The sequence below is a fragment of the Thunnus albacares genome, chromosome 2 (genome assembly GCF_914725855.1).
Source record: "Thunnus albacares chromosome 2, fThuAlb1.1, whole genome shotgun sequence".
Classification (NCBI taxonomy): Eukaryota; Metazoa; Chordata; class Actinopteri; order Scombriformes; family Scombridae; genus Thunnus; species Thunnus albacares.
In genome coordinates, this window is record NC_058107.1 from 26,844,918 (window position 1) to 26,868,382 (window position 23,465).

General features: G+C 37.9%; 1 protein-coding gene across 18 annotated transcripts in view; it reads left to right on the plus strand.

Annotated features, from left to right (window-relative positions):
* The first annotated feature begins 1,113 nt into the window (after positions 1–1,113).
* Positions 1,114–23,465, plus strand: part of gpat2 (glycerol-3-phosphate acyltransferase 2, mitochondrial) — a 143,429-nt gene continuing 121,077 nt past the window's right edge. For 10 of the 18 annotated variants that reach the window (XM_044375743.1, XM_044375826.1, XM_044375739.1 and 7 more), the window contains exons 1-2: positions 1,114–1,241; positions 14,322–14,372. The gene's annotated coding sequence lies outside the window, so the exon portion shown is untranslated. Of the gene's footprint in view, positions 1,242–1,303; positions 1,426–14,321; positions 14,373–23,465 lie in introns of those variants that run through there. The other 8 variants (XM_044375781.1, XM_044375769.1, XM_044375752.1 and 5 more) reach the window with 3 other exon arrangements.

Consider the following 23,465-nt stretch of genomic DNA (forward strand, 5'->3'; position numbering starts at 1 on the left):
GTATCCTCTCAGAGAATCTTGAGCCTTACCATTCGGTCAAGTTTCTATCCAATGCATTGTATTGGCAGCTAAACTTCCAGTACTTTGGTTCTGCATCGGTTTTATAGCGTCTGTCCTTCTATATCTGAGATGAGTCAATTTTCTGTGAATCTCTTATCTGTCTGGCACTATTCTCCTTTTAGCCTCTCTTTTAGACAAGCTACGGTTTATCTGCCAAAAGGGCAGATAAACCGTAGCTTGACTTGATGACTTGCTGAAGTAATCAGATCAAATAGAGGGGAGGTGCTAGCAGACCTGACAGGGTTAAAAGTCAATATGAAACCTGAGAAAGTCTTCACTGACAATAAGACAAGCGCTCTCAAGCTGTAAATTGTAGTAAACTGATAGATAATAACATTTATTAATGAGAGTAATAAAACTCTGCATGATTCAACACACTCAGTGCTCTAAAAGCCAAAAGGTAATCCCTTTGCATGTTTTACCATAAATAATAAATACACAAATATATGGTTATTCTGCAACAATTAATGTTCAATTAAAAATAAAGGAAAACCCTTAAACCCAAGGTTGTGTCCCAATGCCATATTATACTGTATACTGATACAATAAACTACTGTATATACTTATCCTGACAGTATCTTCATAAAGTACTGTTTTGGCAGTTAGTATGGAGGAATTTTTTTTTATTTTGCCATTTTATGCGGACATAAAATGATACAAGACATGTGACACTGGAAGACTGCTGAGGATTACATATGTTATAAAGGATTTATAAATATTTCTCTGGCCTTATTGGTTATATAGAATTTTAAAGGTAATTACCAACTGTTTTTTTTCCTTTTCCAAATAATACGCTCAAAATGAGTGCAGAATAATTTTCCTCTTGTAGTAACATGTCTTTGTCAGTGAAATTAATTTTGAATATGCAAATTATTTTGACGAAATATCTAGGTCCTCCAAAAATAGTTGAAAGCTCTGGAAAAACGCTGGTAACTCTTTGAAATCTCGGCAAAAAGCTAGTAAGGGGACGTTGACTGGGTATGTTCAAACTATTTCCAAGGTCAAGATTGAATTTTATTTTGGTTTGCGTAGTACAAATCAGCAAGAAGATATGTCACTTCCGGTCGCCATCTTTCTTTAGACTCGGAGTCGCTGCGTTGGAAACACACCTTTTCATTTTGAAGCGGGCGGTAATTTCATCCAAATGGACAGACTGTGGATGAAGTACCTTCAAAACTGCAGTAAGTGTTGTGAAACGACCTTCCGGATTTTTGAAAGACTATCAGGGATTCAGAAAAAAACCCAGATGCTGTAACGTTAATTATCATACATGAGGGGCGCAAACGGCTGCTAACAGATAGGTAGCTAATTACAGCCTAAACGTGACCCACCCATTTGATAATTGCCCAAACGTTCATTAAATTGGTAAGTAAACTTGTTTTTTTTGTAACTTTTAGGGTACAGTTTCCCGTAGAAGTGTTAACGGCTAATTAACCGGGTGAAACATGCTAAAACGTTTAGCTAACGTAGCTCTCATTCTGGCTACTAAACATGCTTCCACCACAGTCTCTTGAGAGTTCTTTTAAATTTGCTTTTTATCAGGTTAACAGGTTACACTATATGGTTTTAACGTCTTGAAAAAAATCACAGCTCTGCTAAATTAGTGAACATACTAGCGATGAATTTTTTTAATGTATCTTTTAAACTTTACTTAGAACATATACAATACTTAGAACAATTTTCTTGTAGGAATATTAATTATGCATTCCTCAAAAAATAGAGGCAGATTTAAAGCAACAGCAAGGCTACCATTACTATATACAAGATATACAAAACATAAAATAATAAATGCATGTACATAATGAAAATAAATATACTTAAAGGACCAGTGTGAAGGATTGAGTGGCATCTAACTTTGCGGTTGCAGATTGCAACCAACTGAATACCCCTCCCCTCCCAAGCATGTAGGAGACCCTACAATGGCTGAATGGAAACACGGTCATTTGAAAACACGGAAGGCCCTCTCTAAAGCCCCCAAGAACAGTGCCGGGCTTTGAAACCAATTTGACTTAGTGGCCAAACTGTGTAATTACAACATCACGTTATGCTATTGGGCCCAAAACAACTTTTCCCCATAGACTTACATTGTGAAAGATACGTCTGTAAATCAGCAGATACATTTTTTTTAGCATCACAACCCTTGTGAAATTACTCGTTTCACTATCAAAATTTTATCCATTCGGTCCGATGACATTTTGAAAGTCTAGAAGAGCTGCACGACTGAATCAGTTTATCCCCATTCAATTTAGCCAGAGGGCTAACTAGAACTAGAAGCTAGCGGTCTCAGCCTGCGGAAGTCTCTAGTGAGCATACTCCATGGGTGCGCTGGGCCCATAGAGCGTGCGCAGTGTGTTTTCAGGAAGTGGCTTTTTTGGCTTCATGTGCCACTGAACAACTTTCATAGGAATGAGTTTTGCCCTGCCTCCGACATTTGTTTTTCACCTCACATGATAGTGGTCCCTTGGTAACCAACGCTGTATCCAATTCTCTTTATACATCCATGTCCTCTCTAGAGCCAGTGTTTGGTTTGTCTGTTGTGGGCTATTGTAGAAACATGGCGGTCCAACATGTCGGGCTCCCTGGAAGAGGACCCGCTTCCTATGTAAATATAAAGGGCTGGTTCTAAGCTAACAGAAACACAAAGATTCTTAATTACAGGTGATTATACACTGATTAAAACATACTTATGAATATTATACTCCATTTTTACCAATAGGCCTTATTAATTTTGCTTCAATTACAAGTTTAAGAAATAGTCTGATTCTTTTTGTCTTACTGACTTTGTAAATGAAACAGTGTTGCCACTAATAGCAAGAAGCATTCACCTTTCTTAAAGTTTGAGAGTGGGGGGAAATATAGATGAGCAGTGCAGCTAGCGATTTATGAAGGATTTGACATAACTGTCAGTAGGAAATGTGGCCCAGCCACTAATCCGCTTTGATACTTTTGAATCAAATGTTGTGTGAGCTGTTCACAGATTGCATTGCCAGTGTAAAAACATTTACTATCCACTATAGAGTATCAGTCAGACAGACATACATAATTTGTCAAACTGCGTTACTGTGTTATCAGTATCTTTTATATGTTGCATTAAGACAACTTCTCTTTTTCTGAAATTGATCTCTTTATATGTAAGCCTGATTGAGAGGAAATGCTGCATCTTGTCGCAGTATCCCACACTGATGTGTCACAAGTTAAACAGGCGGTAGACTGGTCAAATCTGGAGGCCACTGGCCATGTGAACACACAGTTTGTTTACATTATAATCTTACAATATACATTTCTGCACAGCAGGAGTCCACAGTGACAGAGCAGGTCACTTTTCTGATTGAAAATAATAGTATAAAATTTGCTGCACTACTAATCTATACCTTTTTTGTTTAAAAAAATAATGAAAGGTGACTGCTTATTTCTCAGCACACAATTTCACTGTGTAACAAGTTAACTAAGAATAACACAGATTAGTATGTATTAAAAATGGATTAAAGTAAAATTAAGGCATTCACCCACTTGTTTTCTTGGTGTTTTCAACAGTTGCTGTTGCTGCAAGCAACCACAATGCATTTGGCCAAAAGTCTTTGTTGTGACATAATGCTACATAAAAGTTACATCTAGGCTATATGGCACTTGGAGTAATGTTTAATACTTTGTGTAAATAGCTGCTGTGTGCCAGCATTTTGGTCCTGCAAACACAGATCAGTCTCTTGTTGGCCATAAAATAAAATCGTAGTGCTTTTCAGAAGATGTATTCACTTCAATTCTTGCCTGCTTTGCAGTATTTATACTTGTTGGTTATACAGAGGGAAACTGATCATGCACACCTCTGTGCTTGTTGCTGACAATGATGGTTAATGTTTTAACTATATTTCTTTGTTTCTCACCCTCCAGTGACTACTAAAGTCCATTTTTGTGTAGGCAGCACTTTGTCTGAAATGCTGTGTAAGACTGCAGCAGGACATACATCCAGTTTTGTTTTTAACAAATAGGCTAAATAAACACCTATTAAATTGTAAAAGGCAAAATACTTTGGAGTATGTGCTTTTCTTTGTGTTGACATGTTATCAACACTAATGAAAGCAAGTGGCCAGCTAGACAATTTTCTAACTGCTAATAATATAAATGCCAATTTAGATTTTTAGGGTACAGATTCCAATGTCTATAATATTGAATGTCAACATTTATGATATATGCATGTGCAATGCAGCACAGCATAATAAAGCAGCACAGCATAATATTAAAGATGTGAATCATGTCAAATAAGTGGGCAGACCTTTTTGTGTATGAAATTCAAATCAATGCACTAGTCTACAAAATAGTGCTAAAAATAATGATATTTATAAAGAAAATGTGACCACTCAGAAAAATGTTTTGGTTAATTTTCATTTTTTTAATAGTTCTCTTGAACAGACAGGGTTTCATACTTGCTGAACTGAAATGTTGGTTTCCCATGATGGTTATGTTTTAAGTATCCTGTGTGAAGAGGTAGTGACTAATAGTTGGTTTACAGACAGAGCAGTATCAGCATCAGTCATATGCTCAAATCTGTTATCAGTCCTCTGTGGTCTGTGACTACACCTTCATTTCAGACTCACTTTCATCTTTACTCCAGACACACAGAGATGTCTGTCGGAAAGCCATGACTGATTACCTTGTCGTTATCTACTGAGTTTTGACCAAAAATGTTATTCTGCTTTGTACAAGACTAAATATGTGTGACCTGTAAACATGGTTTTGTATGCACAGTAGCAAAAAGAAACCCAATTTAGTGAAAAAAATAGTACTAATACTAAATAATAATAATAATAATAATAATAATAAAAAATGTTGTTCCTATGGTGGTGACCAAGAATCTAATCAGCATTTGTAAATTAGCAAACAAATTAGCTTTCAAGCTATCACATCAGAGACCTTTTTACTTTCTTTCTATCTTTAATCAGATAACTTGATGAGTGAATTTCCTCATGTGTTTTTCCTGTCCTTTTAACCATCTGTGGGGCTTTTTCACACTGGTTGCCAGCTAAGAGCTGATTAGCTCAGCAAATTCAGATCACCCATAAAATAAAACCTTAGTGCTTTTTTGGAGATGTAAGATTAGTGTACTTCAAATGTTACTTGCTTCGCAATGTTTACACTTGTTGGTATGCAGGGAAAAACTGATCAGTCACATCTCTTTGCATCACAACTCTATTTTTGGACACTGACTTGACTGAAACAGATAAGTAAGTTCTCCAGGTGCTTTTAAAACCATGTATTGTAATTCACTGCCTTAAGGGGCTTTTGCAGATTTAACATGTTTGCCATCACCAGTGTTCGTTCTAATTTTTCTGACATTACAATTTACAAACCTGTCATTGCAGAGTGCGGCAATGCAAATATTCACCGCAGTGGATCAATCAGTAATGTTCACCTTCTCTTCTCATGATCAGTTAAATTACTAGATGATGGTCTACACAATCATTAAATATGTGGCATTTGCCGTGTGATAATGTACTTCTGTTCTTCTTCCTTGAAGCTTAAAATTATATGTCAGTGTAATAATAATCTTCTGATGTTATTTCTTAGGAGCTAGAAATGCAACAGATGTAATGTAAATACAATGTTTAGCTGAAGCTAATATGTAGCTCCTGTTCATGGTTAGGCTTTTAAAGTGCCTTAGGCCTGAAGTTTGCTACTTTTGCCATTTTTTAAAATCTGGCTCTTTTTTAGTCTAGTAATCATTTAGACTCAAAATGTCATAGTGATTGCACAATTAGTCATTGTTTTAACTCCATACGTTTAAACATATTTCTAATTTCATCAAACAATATGCTCAATAGAAAATGAGAACCAAATGAGCTTAGCCTATCTTAACATGTCTTAATCAACTCAAACTATGTCAGAATGAATTTAAATTATTACCAAGGGACCACTATCATGTGAGGTGAAAAACAAATGTTTAATGAATTATTAAACCACACTTTTATATTTAAATTGAACCTAATTTGTAGCGAAAGATCTTAATGTGGATGAATCATCTTAAAAACACTCTTGCTTTGGAACAGTGTAGTCTGATAAAACTATCAGGAAGATACAGATGTCTCAGACCTGGCCTCACAGAGCTCATCTGTTAAATGTTACAGTCCATTGCCTCCGCAGTGGTCTGGCTGCCTTGTTGTCACGTCCTTTGACATTCAGTTTCATCAAAAACGCTTGTCTCTACTCCCTGACCAGTATGTTTTTTTTTTATTTCTTCTAATCTCTTTCTCTTGGACAGATTATGTCTACCTCCTTTTGTAGTACACTACACTTCAGTTGACTCTAGCTATGCTTCAAAATGGCAGGCTAGTGCAACTTTATATCATGTAAAGGCTCCATTCATCTGAGAGGAATGGAGGAAAGAGGAACTGATACTGTGACAGAATAATGCCACAGTGTCAGACTATTGTGTATAGACTGAACAACTTCCTTATGTGTGAACTTGATCTCTTTTTGTAGCAGTTTCGGTGTGACTGACGGAAATTGCATTGTAAGAAAAAATGACAAAAGTTCCCCAATTCCGTTTGTCTCAGCTGAAGGGCCGATAGCAAAAGACAGAGGAGTTTTTGGGATGTCATTTTTTTTCCATGTGAAAGTAAAACTACAGACATGAAGGGGGTGTCTACTCACTACTGCCATTTCATGTATCTGTACTTCTGTCACACCTTTTTGAAGTGGAATACTTTAATATTTATTTGCATTAGGGGCAGGAGGAAAAAATGACATATGAAGCACAGTCACATAAGAAGTGCAATTCTTTTCTTCTATGATTCTGAATTGATTCACAAATGTCAAAAATGTGTTTTATGATGGATTTTTGTAATAACATTAGTTAATAACATTATGTTGGCAGAACAAAAAAGGTGGAACTATGAGGGCAGTGTAGCAATCAGGTGGTGTACAGCTCGCACATGCTCGAGTTATCTTATAGTCCTTTTTCTAAAAAGGAAAGCGTTTGGGTGCATTTTGGATTTCATAATACAATAATTGGCTGTGTATGACAAAGTATTTTGTGAATACTCAAATCTGTCACCCAGAGACTGTCAGTGGAGCACCAAACTCCAGCACTAACAAACGAGACAGGCTGACTGACACACACTGCAGCACTTGTGACTAATCATTTCAGCTCGGCAGATTTAGTAATAATAAAGATAATTGTTAGTTGCAGCCCTAGTTAGCATCATATATTGGTGGTTTTGTGTATTTTAGTCCATTAATTACAAATTGCATTCGCTCTTCAATACATTTTATTTTCCAAAGCCAATCATAGGGTTTCCTCTCTTCCAGACAAACATTTCATGCAGTACAAGTATAGTATAAATAACAATATATAACTGCATTATAATCAACTTGGCTGCTAAAAACATTTTATCCATAAGTTTTGTATAATGATAGAAAAACAAAACATTTATGTAAATAAAGGAAAGAGGTGATGTCCAACTAGCACTGGAGTAGTAACATAGTAATAACATTAATGTTAAAAAATAAATATGCAAGCCAAAAGTGGTGGAAGTGATTTAATAATAGAACTGAATCAAAAGTCAACTGTGGTAGAAGTGACTTGAGTAATTCAAGAATCAACACTAACATCAGTGTTTCCATTACACAGGGCCATCTGCGTCGTTCTGCCACAGTTTTATTGCTGCTGCCACAGAATCATGAATAATGAAAATTCTATTATGAAATCTTCAATCAAATCATAAAGCTGCACCACATGGCACATGATTGGGGGAAAAAGCACTCCTTGTGAAGATGAGTTTGACAAGACAGTAAAAGTAGATATTAAAAAGTGTTTTTTAATGATCAATTTAAGCCCTATTCAGATAGAATTATTTAATAAGCAACATTAATTAAGGAAAGTGTAAAGTAGAGTCATACTCCTCCAGATCTTAGACAGTACCAAGCACAGTGACTTGTAAAAGACAACCTATTTCTTGTCTACTACACATAAAATCAAAAATATATGAAGTAGGGCTGTAGTCTCCTGGTCAACTGGTCGATTAGTTGGTCGATATGCTCTCGTCCGACCAAATTCTCATTGGTTGAATAATCGCTGTGTTACCTTTTAATGAGGAGAAAAGTGCTACATCAATAGCCTTCCAGGATTAATCCATTATTTCCTGTGCCAGGAGGGACAGACTAACGAATTACCTGTGAAAACCAAGCGGCAACCTCTGGGGCTGTAAAATGAAGCCAATGTGGAAGTGCCAAAAACTGCAGTTCCTTGAATGGCCACTTAACCGTAACCCTAACCCCAACCCTAACCCAAAAGCGAGTCAGACCCCATAGACCCCCATGTTAAAATACCCAACTTAACAGCAGAAATAAACATGTTTACAGCCTGGTACAAAAAACGGTTTTGGTCTCTACAGCTAATTTCCCCTTTCATGACAACTGTACGGGGGGTGAATTTTTTTATAACTCACCTGTATAAATTTTATTAAGCCGTACAGTTATGCATAATGAAGGACATAGCTGCTTTGAGTGACAGGTCCGTCAGCCACCAGGTGGCTTGTTTCAGCCATGCGGCTCGCCTCTTTGCCCATTTTTGATTGGCTGGGAGTTAGGCAGCGTCACGCACCGCCAAGATGGCGACGGCCAGAGCAGCTTGCTTTGAGCTTCAAAACAGCTCTTCAGAAACCAGCGGGTGACATCACGGTAACTACGTCCATATTTTTATACAGTCTATGGTGAAAACGGGTAATGTGTATTCAAAACACTCCTGTTGTTTTCATACTTTGAACTTGCCCAACCTAATGGAGTCTGCTAGGTCTAACTGTACTGAATGTTTACTGAATCAGTGTTTCTTCTATAATTATAACAACGACAAGGCCAAAAGAAATCTTTTTAATGCCAAAAATAAAGCCAAATATCCATTCATTTGGAAATCAATAGCGTTCGGGAGTCTCTATGCAGTGCTGTTCTGAAATGTGAGTCAACCTCTGTGTCGTCGTTAGCTAATTAGCTGCTCAGCTGCAGCACATTAAACAGCATGTAAACATACCTGCAGATGTCACAACGACCCATTAAATGCTCGTTTGGTTGTTGCTCTTCAAAATCCCTGCTAGCAACACGCTGTCTGTCCGTGACTTGTACTCACAGCAGTTTGTCTAAGTTGTCTTAAATGACATTAAATTTCGCAATTAATCTGTGGTTCACATGCGTGCCGAACCGTGGGGGGCGATCCGTACGGATCACGGATTAACTACGATCTGTTGCACCACTAGTGGCTGCTGAGTTCACTCTGTCCTGTAACATCCAACAGTTTTTATCCCCCCCCCCTTCAAGACTAATCTTGAAGATTATATACAATTTCAGTCAACCAAGATTTTCTTTGGTTGACTACAGCAATAATATGAAGGCAGTCCACATCTTGTATAGAAAGCTTACTGGTTGCTGAATTTGTAACTGCTGTTATTAATCCACACAAAAGTAACACTGCAACCAGAACTGAAGGAATTCAATAACAGGAATACATTGGTACTCAGAGGTGAAACTTAGTGTCTTTTTTGACAGGATATTAAGCATTTGAGACTGTAATTAATATTGGGTTGACATTAATATTGACAGTTGAACCCCAAACTGGATAAAACTCTCATTCAGGCAATACTTAAATAACACAAAATTACTATAAAGAAAGAGTTTGATGTTAAATAAAGCTGATAATCCTCACTGCGTTGAATCTAGCTGCACTCATGTGATGCTGATTATGTTTGCTGTTACAGCCTCAGTTATCTACAGTTAAACAGTTTGTCTTTTAGCAAGCATCTTACTTGAATATCAGAGAAGTTGGAACACTACATACATTTGGGACCCAGCTGAAGTCTTATCAGCCGAAATAACTGAGCACACCTACAGATACGTGGGTGTAGAGCTTTGAAAATGCCACAAACCGACCACTGCAGACACACAGTGTAACTGGAGTTATTACAGATTGACGTGATAATTATTGTCATTATTAAAATTACTATTATTGCTATGGTAGCATATCCTTTTTTCTCAGGTGTAGAGCACACAGAAATGTGTTCATTCATGCTTGCATTCAACAAATTTAATTAATGGAAGAGGTGAGAGTATATGTCATATCAGTTTGTGTCCTGCAGGGATCTCTTGCTGCTATGTGTTTGGGCTTTAATGCAACGATACTATAATTTTATTCCCCTACTGTCCCCATAAATCCGTGGATATACATTTACTTCCTGTGTGTAGAATTACTGCGGTATAAATCCTTGAGATAAGCTTCCTCTCTGATGGGTTGTGCTGCTGCTTTAAGGAGCAGAAAACATTGACATATTACAGTGCATCCAGTGTTTACATACTTTAAAAACATTTTGAAAATGATCAGACCAGAGACATTTTAGCCTCACAGAAAGAAAATAATTACAGGAAATGTCTCTGAACCATACATCTCCTATTTCCGTAAATGTAGTTTTAAACAGACTTGTGTGCTATGAACACACACGCAAACACAGATATGAACAGTAAAGCCGGAGTCGATACTCTTCAAGAGCATTTAATTGCCTCGTCAATAGCAACACCGTCGCAATCGACTGATTCTGAGCCTCACCTGAGCTCAATTACTGTTGCTACTTTGAACATCTGCTGACAACAAACATTCCCTCAAGCAACTTTACATAGTGTTTAATTGATACTTGCTTGCGGTGTCATAACAAACTGATGCAGTCTAATTCAATAAAAATGCAACATCAGCTTCTCAATCTCATCTGGATAAGCTTGTTCCAAAGATTGAGTTCATGGCACAACCTAATTAATGGCTTAGTTTATTGATATTGTACTGTAACATTTTATAATCAGAATTTGAGTATTTGCATAATGTTAACTTCCCTCACAGCACAGCACTACACTTTTATCAAAAGCAAAAAATTGAGTCTATATCAGATGGCATAAATTTTTTCATTTGATTTAAATAAACTAAATTGATTTGAGTAACTTAACTAATCATTTTTTTCCCACAATGTTACTTCACAACAGTTCAGAGAAGTAGAAAATATACAGCTGATGTAAATAAATTGTCTTAAAATTGGCAGGGGCAATTTAAAACAATTTATGTATGCGTCAATAGCCTCTGCTGTATTTGTAAAATGGCTTTATTACATTGTCTGGTTTATATAAGGGAATCAAATCCCAAATGATTTCTACCAAAGTAACCAAATGTAATAAAGCTGTGTTACTTTATTTTTAGGAATTAAAAATGAAAAAGTAGCAGGTTATATTCCTTTTGCAAGGTTTTTTTTTTTGACAAGATCATTTTATAAAGACCTTCTTGATGTGTGGGTTGAGGTTAGGCGAAAAGGAGAAAGCGGTGGAAGTGAGAGAAATTGAAAGCACCGCCGAGGCCTAATGTAATATTTTTAAGCTCTGACAGGATCAGAGGTGTCATGTCATTTCACCCTCTGATGGAGAGGAGAGGAGGGACGCCTGTGTGCGTGTGTGTGTCATGTTGGTACATGAGCTAATCCACATTTCAAGTGCCTGCATGGGTGTAGGGGTGTGTATCAACAAATGAATTCACTTTATTAAGGAAAAAGTAACGTCCATCTGCACTGGTTGGCCGAAAGAGTGTCATGTGGTGTATCAGCTAGTGTGCATGTGTGAGCTGTAGTAAATGGGAGAGATTTTGTTCACTGCAATCAAATGGGCTGTCTGAGTCTGAGGTTTTCTCTCCCTCCCCACACATCTCATCCCTCTCTTCTCTCATTTGTCTTTGCTCGCTGCATTGATGTCTTCCCTATTACCTCTGATTTGGCTTGTCTGGTTGTGAATACCTAATCATGCTGAAGATCCTACATTTTCATTCCATGAAGCCTCTATTCTTGTCTCTCTCCTTCCCTCTCATCTCATTGGGATAACACTTACTCCTTTTTGGAGGGGAGGGGTGCCACATACAGTTCATGCAGTCATTAAAAAAAGCCCATGCGTGTCATGACACACATCTACACATATTTTTGTAGTAAATGAAACATGAAGGGATTTCTTTATGGCCATATGAGCATGCATTAGGCTTGGGTGATTGGACGAATATATTGACAATTGGCTGAGTCCATAGTTCTTTGGGGTGTTTTTTGTTTTTCTTTTAGGGCGATTTTAACTAACTTACTACAGAGTAGTGTAGCTCCTTTTAAGGGATAACGCAGTGCGTAGGTTGTGTGCAGTCGAGAGAGAGAGAGCGTTGCGTGACGGTGACCCTGTGTCTAGACAGTAAGCGGCGTAGCTTGAGCAGCATGTCGGCAGAGCAATAGCAGCGGTGAGTGCTCCTTCTGTGTGTCTACACTGGAGGCGTTCAGGTGCAGTGTTGAGCATAGGTTGAAGCCCATTACTCATGACTGTAGTGACACGCATAAAACGGAGGAGAATAGACTTAAATGAACGCTGCAGGTTGCGGTTAAGCCAGTGAGACTCGGTTGAGACCTGAGCCTGCATGGAGCCGGTGCGGACAGCTGCGTAGATAAAAATTAGAGCGTATTTGTTGCGTGTGACGTTTGCATGAAAAATGCGTCTGACACGCTTGCTGTGTGTGTACACATTAGGCTATTTGTCAGTGAATAAATGCTACAACTCCTCAATACCCAAGCCAAATTACCACGTCTTGCTTGCCACCTGTTGATTAAAGTGAACGGGGTTAGCCCCAAAGTTAGTGACAATGGCCCTGTTCACACCTGGCATCAACATCCGTCTCGGGTGATCCGATCACAAGTGGACAGCTCTAAGTATGTCTGTTTACACCTGGTATTAACATATATCTTGAGTGACCACTTGTGATCTTATCTAACTTCCCCGCTCTATATGCACATAAACACAGACATCATTTCTGCTTGCAAAGACCAAATTCGTTGTTGTTTTTAACTGGCGGGAGGACGGGGGGTCTGTGTCTGTACAAAGCTGTGTTCGACTTGTTTGATAACAGGATAAACAAATATACAATGCATTATGTGCCCCGTCATGAAAATCAAATGCCTGTCCTATTGATTTGCTCTAGCGCTGCGTCTGAACATAAATTTATATAACAAATATAGAGTTATATGCAGCAATCTCACAGTCCAGGTTCATACTGTTTGGAGTAAAGCAGCCGTCGTCCTGATAAATCCTGAGCTCATTATGTCGAGCAGCACAGCAAAACTAAAACCTTTAGTTATCAACTTGACAGGACAGAGGAAACTATCAAGCAACGTTTAGCTTCTCAAATATTTTTTTAGACAGACAAGTGAAAAATTAATGGTTTAATTTCTATTCCAGTTGTCGATTTGATGAGGGAAATGGGTTAGGGGAAGGAGAAAAACAGGAAAAAACGGGAAGTGGATTACGTTTTTTTAATTCACATGAAAAATGGCAAAACAAAATAATACATTTCTTTATCCTGTTATCAAACAAGTTAAACACAGCTTTGGACGGAGGGATCATGCACCAGGAGGCAGCGATGCACTCTCTGTGCCTAGTCTGTCGGAAAATAGAGGATGTCAATTGAGTAGGCAGTCCTTCAGTGTGGCTCAGGACACATTGCTGCTAAATGAATGTGGCCACATGCGGCCCAGACCACCTCCGAATGTGATCGGATGTGATCGGATCTCAATGCGTTTTGGGTGCGTTCACACCTGTACTTAGAGCTGTCCACTTGTGATCGGATCACCCTAGACGGATGTTAACGCTAGGTGTAAACAGGGCCAATGGCTTAGCCTAACCTGAGCAGGCCTTTAAGGTGGACCAGCTGTTCTCGTTTTAGTGACAATCTCAGCCGCTCCAAAACAGAAAATGGAGAAATGTCTGGCTGCTGAATCTCTCCTAAGTTTTGCTCATCACCCCCCGCGCACCATACACCCACTGCCACAAATATATTGACAATCACTGGTTATTGGGCTGATGGGGGCAGGGTAGGAACATTTTGACATATCGCCCAACCTTAGCAGGCATATATGTACCCAAACACCCTTATTTAGATTATCACACAGTGTCCAACAATCCTGAAATTCAGAGCTGTGTCAACTTACCGCTAGTAGCGACACCATGGGGGCCGCCCCTCCGACGCACTTGAGTTGCGAGTGCCCATTTATCGCTGCTTGCAGCTTTAATTATTGTTTTTTTTTTTTTTTAAATTTGGAAATTCCCTCCTTTTACACAAGCCATCTTGTTAAGCTTCATTCAGAGGTTTTAGAATGGTGTTAATGCTTAGATATCTTTCACTAAGACCATCCTCAGCTTCAGACTTCTAACATGTCTTTGTTTCTTTTAAGACAGTGCTGAATGTCCAGCCACCAGTCGTCTTGCTGCTGCTTCAAAATAAGGTAGGACAAAGATCAGTCTTCTTGTTGCCGACAGTACAAAAAAAAGTTGAATGAGCCCACTGTGTCTCTGGCTGCATACTTGTGTGTTTGTATGTGTGTGTTGGCATGTGTGAATCCATTCTTTTCAGTCCTTACCAGTGGAAGTAGTGGGGGCGCTACTACCTTTGGGTGGTTCTTAAGACCTTGGTCAGGGGTCAATGATGTTCTATGAAAAATGTATTGAATATGTCACTTAGTTGCTATGTTACAAGTGACCATGGCAACAGTATGCTGTCTTCACTATCACAGGGAGTGTTTTTCTGTATTAAAAATCTTTGAGTGTGGCCTGCTGGGAGTTTGTGTGTGTGAAAATCAAAAGGGTAAGATTACATATTACAATACATAAATTAAGTTCTTATAAAGAAATTGTGCTACTTTATCATACTGATCATACATGCAAAAAAAAAAGCTATCTGAACTCTGGTGAACTTTCTAGTTCAGTGAGGATGCCTTCCTCTTTCTCATCGTACATCTGTACAGTATGTGTCTACTACTATTCTAAATATATAAAACTGCACTACAAATCTTGGACAGAAAATGTTACAGCCCTAGTTTTCAGGTTTTTTTTTAAACCAACTGGGATATAGCCTATTTGATTTGCATGTGATTCTTTGAAGTGCTGTGCCTTGTGAGTGTCTTGTGTCAGGGGAGGTGAAACAGTGATTCATGGTCATCTGGTGGGCAATGATTGCATCTGTCTCACTCTCTATGAGTGCTCTTGAGGGAATTGTGTGGTTAGCCCATGCACATGGATGTGTTTTTGTTTGTTAGTGCTATGACTGCAAGTATCCTCACAACTCACTTTTGTCCGTACCAAGGTGTTAGTGTTAGGTAGTCATTTCTTGTAATTTTGCCTTTTAAAGGCATTTTGCCTTTGCCTGTAATAGAAATCTTATTTGGGTTTGAGGGTGTGGCTGCTTATGTAGTCTGACATCTGTTCGCACTTTTCAGATTTGTTGAGTAATTCAGATGCTGGCCACATGAACAGCTTGTTCACAGTCAGAGAAACAAATGAGCCAATCAGCATCTTTTGGATTTGGAGATTTTATCATGCAGTATCAGATTGGGAACATTGTGGTGAATAATCACTGTTTACGTCACCGCTCAAAGTGCTCATGATGTACTGCTTGTAATAATTAACCATTTTCATAATTATAAGTTGATCATACATTAGTAGCAGACACAGGTTTAATAACACAAAATGATATCCACTAATCTTAAAATTATTAAATTTTAAGCACATAATTGTTTTTGCAATGATAAAGCAATAACCATTTTGGTAGCATTCAACAACCCCCTTTGTCATGAGTCTTAGGCGACATTCAAACCGACACTGATTTGAAAAACACAGCCCTCTCATTCATTTGAATGGGGGCAGTTTGTGGGTGCAGAGGGGATGATGTCATCCTGCTAGGCACTGCATTCGCAAATCACAGACATGCAAGTGCACATTCCTGGTGGATTACTTTGTAATGTGAATGCTGTATTCTTGCTGTTGAGCTTGTGATCGTCACAACGATATAAATAAAACTGTTGCCACTGTGATAACTTTCCAGAATTGAAAAATCCTGTCTTTGAGTATCACAAACTGTTGGGCAGTTTTTTAGTGTCTAGGGGAGGGGAGGGGGGGGGGGGGGGTCATTCTTCGTCTTCTCATATGTAATCTTTAAAATAATAACAATAATAATAATAGGGGTGTAACAGTGCACAAAATTCACGGTTTTATATGTACTTTGGTTTTGGGGTCACGGTTCAGTATGATTTCGGTACAGCAGGAAAAAAAAAGAAAAATAGAAAATAACATTGTGGTCTTTTATTTTGAAAAATGTAAACACTCAGCAATGGCTCATCGGCCAAAACTATTATTGAAACAGTTTAGTTGCTGCAGTGGAAAAGGAAAACAACCTTTCTGTTCCTTTCAAGGAGTTCAGGACATCTGCTAAAAGCTGTTTTATGATGATTTATGGTCTAACTGTACATAAAGTAGTTGAAACTAGCTTCAACTCCAGCAGCTACAACAGTAATATGCTGCGTACACACTGATGCTTCAGTATTAATAATCTAATGATGTTATATATAATAATATACGGAAACATTTAAGGCCATGTTAAAAGTCCATGTAACTGAAAATTGCAACTGCTTTATTTGAGCTGGATTTAGCCTCCTTCGGAAAAGAGATTTCAATTTCAAGGGACTTCCTGGTTAAATAAAAATTTTATGGCAGAGGGATCAAACCACTACTTTTACTCTCATACATTTTAACTACATTTTTCTCTCTCAGAACTGGTTCTTACAACGTGCTGTCTGATCACAGCAGAAATCCAATGTTTTTATAGTTCTGAACGGCTTCACTCGAAGGCGATGAAAAGCCGACTGTCACAGAGAGGGGACGGAGACGCAGTATCATTTCACTACAGATGATAATGGGGTATATTTTAATAATAGCGTTTGTCATTCTGACAACGGCGACACTACTGGGTAACCAGTCTAATTTGGCTAATCTGGCTAGCATAAACCCTTTAGCATGCTAGTGGTGTGCTGCCAAAAACGTTATGGGTGGAACTTGCACTCTACAATAATAGTTCCATGTGTTGGAGTAAGCGAATTATTAAATTATTTTGACAGTAATTGTTTGAGTCACGGAGTGTATTCTTTATACGACTGCATGCACTGAACTGTAATGTCCCTGCACCGTGACGGTTTGGGATGAATACACTGTTACACCTCTAATAAATATAAATATATAATCTTCAATACTGCCTTCTAACAATAATGAGAAATTTTATTCATGCCTCCTCCCAGTCACATTACAATCCAGCACACCTGCAGAGCAGCCGCCCCACATTAACCTCTTATAACAGCCACATGAGTCTCCTGTTTTACCTGTAAGACTTGTTTTAATGCTGTTGTTCGACGTCTCTGTGATGTGAAAACATCAGATTTCCACACAGTTAGAGAAATAAGAAGTGTGCGTCCTGGTATTAATTCAGTTAATAAGTGCAACACGGAGCGTTTCTCCTGCCCGGCTGCTGAGAGCGCTGTCAGCCGAAGAGTCAAGCACACTGAGTGGTAGAGGAGGTTGTACCAGCGTCTGGTTTAAAAGTAGTTTAGCCAACTTTGATATTTTATTATATTATTGTTAGTCATTCACATTTACATTGATCAAGGTTAAACATATAAATATAATATTACAGTGAGGTTTCTTAGGTCCTAGGTCCAAAAACATGGAAATGTAATTAATATTTATTGGTCAAAGCAAATACTTTAAAATGCATCTACAGTACTTATTGACTGTCAGGTTTTGAAAGCTAATGTATGACAGTTTCTATTGATAAATATGTGCTAGACTCATTCACAGTTACAGTGACTGGAGGAATAAATGCAGTGTAAGTGTCTCACCCACTAGGGGTTGTGGTAGATATTACCCTCCACTTCTGGAGTTCTGGTCTGGCCCAGCCTACAAATCTGCAGGCCCATATTATGGGACGATATTAGATTATCATAGATGTATTAGAGCATATGTCAGCTGTTAAGGACAAGATATTGCAGTAGAGAAATGCTAAAGATAATCTAGAAAGAGTGTCACCATTACATGTTTTGAATTGTTCAGATTTTTTAAAACTCTCAGATATTTAAATCAATATCTGCTTCAGAATTATCGGTTGGGCTCTTATCAGGATGCCCCAAATTTTCTTTGAACATAACATACAGAAATAACTGTTCTATTTATTCCGCTAAATTTCATCATCAGATAGATTGTTTTTTAGAAGCTTATCTAATAATTTTAAACCTGTAATTTATTCAGACCACTGTTTGATTGATTAATTAAAGAGGCTTGTTAATCCTCAGTCCCTGAGTCTAGTCTTAACTAATCTTATTTTAGTTACTGGGTGAGTGCTAACTCAAAGAACTGATTGTACCCTATGTCTGTGTTTGTCCACCACAGTCAACTGACACACTACCCCCACCCTCTCTCTCCTTCCTCTTCCTGAGGTGTCACTGACTGCAGAACCACAGGAACAGGCTTGAGGGAGACTGTCTGAATTATATTCCTCTCTTTTCACTTTTGCCCTCTTTTTTAATCTCCTCAAGCATATGCTTTCACACAAAGCTGGTATTCTCTCTCTTAACTGCTCGTCGTGTCACACTTTTGCTCGCCAGAAGACAGTGGGTGGGCATCTACGGTCTTGTGGGTGAAAATGTATCTATAAGTATCTCTTTATCTTAACACCCCAAACCACCATTTCCACCATGTGCCATGTTCCACCCCTCAGTCTGGCAAAACTTGTAAACAACTATTCATCTAAAACTGTGTGAGTGGTAGAAAGGCTTCTTAAAAAAAAAAAGAAAAAGAAAAAGGAGAGGCATTTCCCCCAGTTTCTTATTTCATTGGGTCATGTGTTAGTGTGAAGAAAAACAGAAAATCACAAAACTAGGCATAGCATTAGCAAGATTCAAAACCCATGTTACTGGTAGTATTATGCATGATTAGACTGTGTATCCATCCATAACTAACACTAATTCTGTGAGTTGTCTGACCTTTTGATGTTTCCAGTGCACTTTTTAAAACAAGAACCCTGTAAAAGGGTCTTAAATATGCACATGAAGATCACATACGTGATGTTGCTAATGCTAAAAGACTGATGATAAAGCCAGTTACATGTCCCAGGCAAAAAGTCATCATTCTCACCAGTTGATTATCCATATGGATTATTAAAGAGTAAGACTGTCAAAATTGGTGCTTGATTATTGCTTCTAAAGAAACACACAGGTTCGAACAGTTTGAATATCTATTTTTGCACATTATGTCCATAAGAGTAAGATGGAGTCCGTAAGATAACCAATACAATGAGAGACCTAACTACTTGTATAGGTATAGGTATTATAAAACATCTACAAACCTACACGTTACAAAATAAACAAATAAAATGTCCTACACGTAACTTCATTTAAAGACCGTTGACCCCTCTCTCTCTCTCTCTCTCTCTGTGTGTGCACTGTGGTTGGTGCTAGAGTGAGAACTGAGAACGCTCTGTGTCTCTGAGCGAGAACAAATAAATGATTCATAACTGATATGTTATTCCATGTTGATATTGTTATTGATATCGCCAAATTTTTTACAAAGGTTACCAAAATCCAAAGTATTTCCAAATGGGGCTTTTTAGATTGCTCAGAGTGCAAATCACTCTCTGTGCAGCCAAGTTGGGTTGTGCAAACTCTTTGCAATTATTACCACATTGTTGTTGTTGAATTGTTCCCTTGTTTCAGCTTGAACTACACTTTACTTTCAATCAGTGAAAGTGATGTTGTGTGACTCCTGTCCATCATGCAGTACATTCAGTGCAGCAGCCCAGGCTCATGCGAAAACTCTCGGGGTAAACAGCACAATCGAATATTAATTTTCACAATTGTATGTCTGTTGTTTTTTTTTAAATTTAATTATATAATTGAATTTAGAATATTTATTGACAGCCTTATTAAGGAGGACCAGTTGATGAAGAAGACATGTTCTTGTATTACAGAGTAGCTTGTCAGCTGTAGTATTATAGCGCAGTATTGTAAATAAAAATGTGATTTAACTGTTATTTTAACATAACACTGTTTGGATGATTAATTTAGAGAAACGCTTGGACAAGCAACGCAAAAGTTAGACCTAATGCTTTATTGTAAGTATTTTTTGAGAATGAGGACATAATGATTGTCCCCAACCCTACAAAATAATGCATTTAGCTAATGATATGCTCCTGGACTTTAGAGCTAATGCTAGTTTAATACTGTAGGGTAATAAGCTAGATAGCTGGGCTAAGGATTGCAGCTCAAATCAAAGCAGCTGTTTTGTCCATTACTTACACTTTTTCTTGACAAACCTGCCATGCTACACAATTAATCATACTAAGGCAGAGATTTCATTGCATAACCTCCATGAAATCATGTTTATTCTTTACATGCTCTGTGTTACATCATGTAATGAACTGGGAACCTAACAGTTTTGTCTATTTTTCTGATGGCTGGGGAACTACTACATTACCTAAACAGTAAATCATAAGGATTCAAGAAGTTTTTCAGAAATGTATTTTTTTTATGCAGTGGAAGATCGAAAAATAAACCATGCCGACTTATCATTTAAATCTCGACAAGAAGAATATGCATATTTCACAAACTGCCTAACTATTCCTTTAAGATAAATTGGATTTAAGCTGTCTGTCTAAAATAAAAACAGGAGTATACCCTTGGGACATTTCACTACCTCACAATCATATTGTTTAGCTTGTCTGCAGAAAAGCTAAAGAGAATGTAATTAATATTTTAATTAATAGAGGAATTGTGAGAGAAAGCTTTTTCAATCTCAATCTCAATTTTCACTGAGCTAATTCCCCTTCATTTAGAATCATGCAGCCTTACTTGTTATAAAGTAGGTCACATTAGCATAGCTTTCTTTTTAGCATCATTAGCATGTTTATGTGTAACGTAGGTATATGTGGACCCCTGGCACTTGGCTCTCATGAGCTCTGAGTGCGTTTGAGAGGAGCAAAATCAGTAGTGCGTCATGGACTTGCTGACGTAAATTCACTTCCACACTGTTGGCCTCTGTGTACCAAAGTCCTTTGTGGTGCTTTGTTTGTGTATTGTTTTTGCCACTTCACATTGTAGTGCCTGCGTTACCATCACATCTGCATGATGTGGAGAGGCTTGTGGAGTGTTTATTTGCTTCAATATCCCTGCAGGAGTCTGCTTTTTAATAGTGCATGAGCGGCTTCATACCTCTATCAAATTAACACTTCAGTGATGTTTTTGTAATGTCTCTCATTCTACCTAGCTGTTTGTTTTTTCAATTTCACTGTCCTCTTCTAACACCACTCTTTTCCATTTATCAATTTGTTGCCTTTTCTTCTCTCTCTCACTCCCTGTTTCTGTTTCAGTGGAAGTCATCTCAACCTCTCTGCTTCTATCACTATTCTGGCCACTTGGGAGCTGGAGTGCATTTGCTACGATGTTTACGCATATCACTGATAAATTGTTTGGCTTGATCTCAGAGAGCAGGCCTGTTATTAGAATGGTTTATCTGATTTGGTGTTTGGGGAAGCAAATTTGTCATTATTTTTATGTAATTAAAAATGATTCTCATAGGGCGGCTTTTCATTTATACAGTGTTCCCAAACCACTGCACAGTAGCCTGACTCTATCTGGGGCTTTTGGGTTGGTAATTTGGTGCCACTTCTTTCTTGGTTAGATTAAAGATGTACAGATGCTTTTTACACAATGAAGAAACCTTTATGATTTCATCATTTGTTTCATCTTCTTTTTTGTCACATTTAAATGTCTTGATCGGGCTTCAATTTAGAGTCTGCATGTTCATTGTATTAGAATTCAGTATTCAGAGACAATCTGAGTAACAAGGATCAACTAAGCTGATCCTTGATTTGATATTTGTTGCTAAAATATTGAGATAAGTATAATAATTAAAATTTCTTTGCCCTCATTCATTGCTGGATAAAAGAGAAGAATTTCACAGTCTGTAGTCATAAGTGTTGAATCTAATGGTCTATTATTTCAAAGACATAATTAAGTTTACTTTAAGAATATATGTTACATGATCCAGTTATTCTATGTTTACATTTTGTCACAGACTCATCATCTCCTAAAGCATTATTTGCTGCCCTCGCATTGACATGTTATTCTTTTGGAAGATTTTTGCTATATTCCCATGACATTAATCAGCTGCTCCTAAGGGCTCTCAACTTTTTGTTTGTGTGAGTGTGTGCATGTGTCAGTGGATACTTGTGTGAATGCACTAATGGCATTGTGCTTAGTGTCATGTCCAACCCCAAAGACTGTGTTTCGTCTCAATTAGGTCAACGGTTGCTTTTTTCAGCCTAGTGTTTGCTTTGCTTTTAATCACACTACTATTGGTTGAAAGGTTAGTTTCCCAGCTAAAAGGCAGGCCTATAAACATAGTAGCTTAACAAATGTTTTTCCCTTAGAAATCATAGAAATTCTTCTGGCCTGGTGGTATGATGCAAAAAAAAGAGAGAAATATGGTCTCAAAGTATATCCCTTTGTAATGGTATGTATTTCTAGTCCAAGATAGTTCTTTATAGTGCTGAAAATGTGAAATTGAATCTGCTCAGAAGGAAAAGATGTCTGTGTGCACAAAACAGACATTAAGTTGGTTTTGATGAACTTGAAAAATGTATGTATATTACAGCTGCAATGCAACTATTCATTTTGAATTTTTTTTTGAAGAAAAAAAAATCTAAATTCTCTGATTCTCTAATAGTGTTTCCCCTAGGTTTACTGCTTTGGGGCGTGGGGATAGTTGCTCCACCTTACGCTGAAACCACACCAAAGAGTGGCGAACGGCGTCCTGCAGCGAGCTGGCATACAATCTCTATGGAAAATCTTTGGTGGCCACACTTCACCATGGCTGCCGCCTTCTGCAGCGAAGTGTGGCCAAACTAAAAGTTTGGAATAGTTATGTTGTAAGTTGTATGGATAGAGATCGCCAGTCTACTTGGTGTGACTGGTGAGTTTGAACTGAGAAGCCATAGTTGCATGTGGATCAGTATCTGGATGTGCAGTTTCATAACATTTGTGCATCAGAGTTTGCCTTTCTGCTTTAAGTTCAATGTCCACCTCGCACACAAGTGATAAAATAGGCTGTTTATGTCGGACATGAAGGCAACATCATGACCATATATGAGACAGCACACAGGAGAAAGTGCATGTCGGCATGTTGGACGAGATAAAAGAAGATTATGCAAGACTATAAGGCTATGTAAAGACTTTCTGGTGTGACGTACTAACGGGTTCTGCCTCAATGCTGCAAGCTCTTGATCTGTGAATTTCAAAATTTCAAATGACTTAAAAAGTCACAGGAGACAGAATTGAGTAATTTTACAGCACAGGAGGCCTCCACCATCACCGTAATCCATCCCAAAGTTAATTTTTCTTGTTTTCCACAATTCCAACCCTTTTAAAGCCTTGACAAAACGATTCCAAACACAGAGAAGCTCCAACAGTAACTGTTGATGGTGAACAGTAAAAACTAAGTTA